The sequence below is a fragment of the Sinocyclocheilus grahami genome, unplaced genomic scaffold, assembly GCF_001515645.1.
Source record: "Sinocyclocheilus grahami isolate Dianchi unplaced genomic scaffold, SAMN03320097.WGS_v1.1 scaffold4487.1, whole genome shotgun sequence".
Lineage (NCBI taxonomy): Eukaryota > Metazoa > Chordata > Actinopteri > Cypriniformes > Cyprinidae > Sinocyclocheilus > Sinocyclocheilus grahami.
Genome location: NW_015509416.1, coordinates 14,970 through 15,281, shown reverse-complemented (window position 1 = coordinate 15,281; position 312 = coordinate 14,970).

Here is a 312-nt window from a genome sequence, read left to right as displayed (position 1 = left end):
ATTCTTTAATATTGAGAACGATTTTTAGAAGTATAACATCTTTATAGTTATCGTCTTTGGTGTGAACAGGCCTTTAGTAGTGACTGAAGAAGAGGGAATGAGAAAAACATTGTGTCCTAACCAGAGGTCACATTATTTATTATAATAACAACAACAACAATAATAATAATAATAATTATTATTATTGTAGTAGTAGCAGCTGCAGTAATAATACAATTATTGTTATTATTATTAGTAGTAATAGTAGTAATAGTAGTAGAATTAAGGCTAAGAGTATATGGGCTCCAAACTATATAAATAATAATAACAATG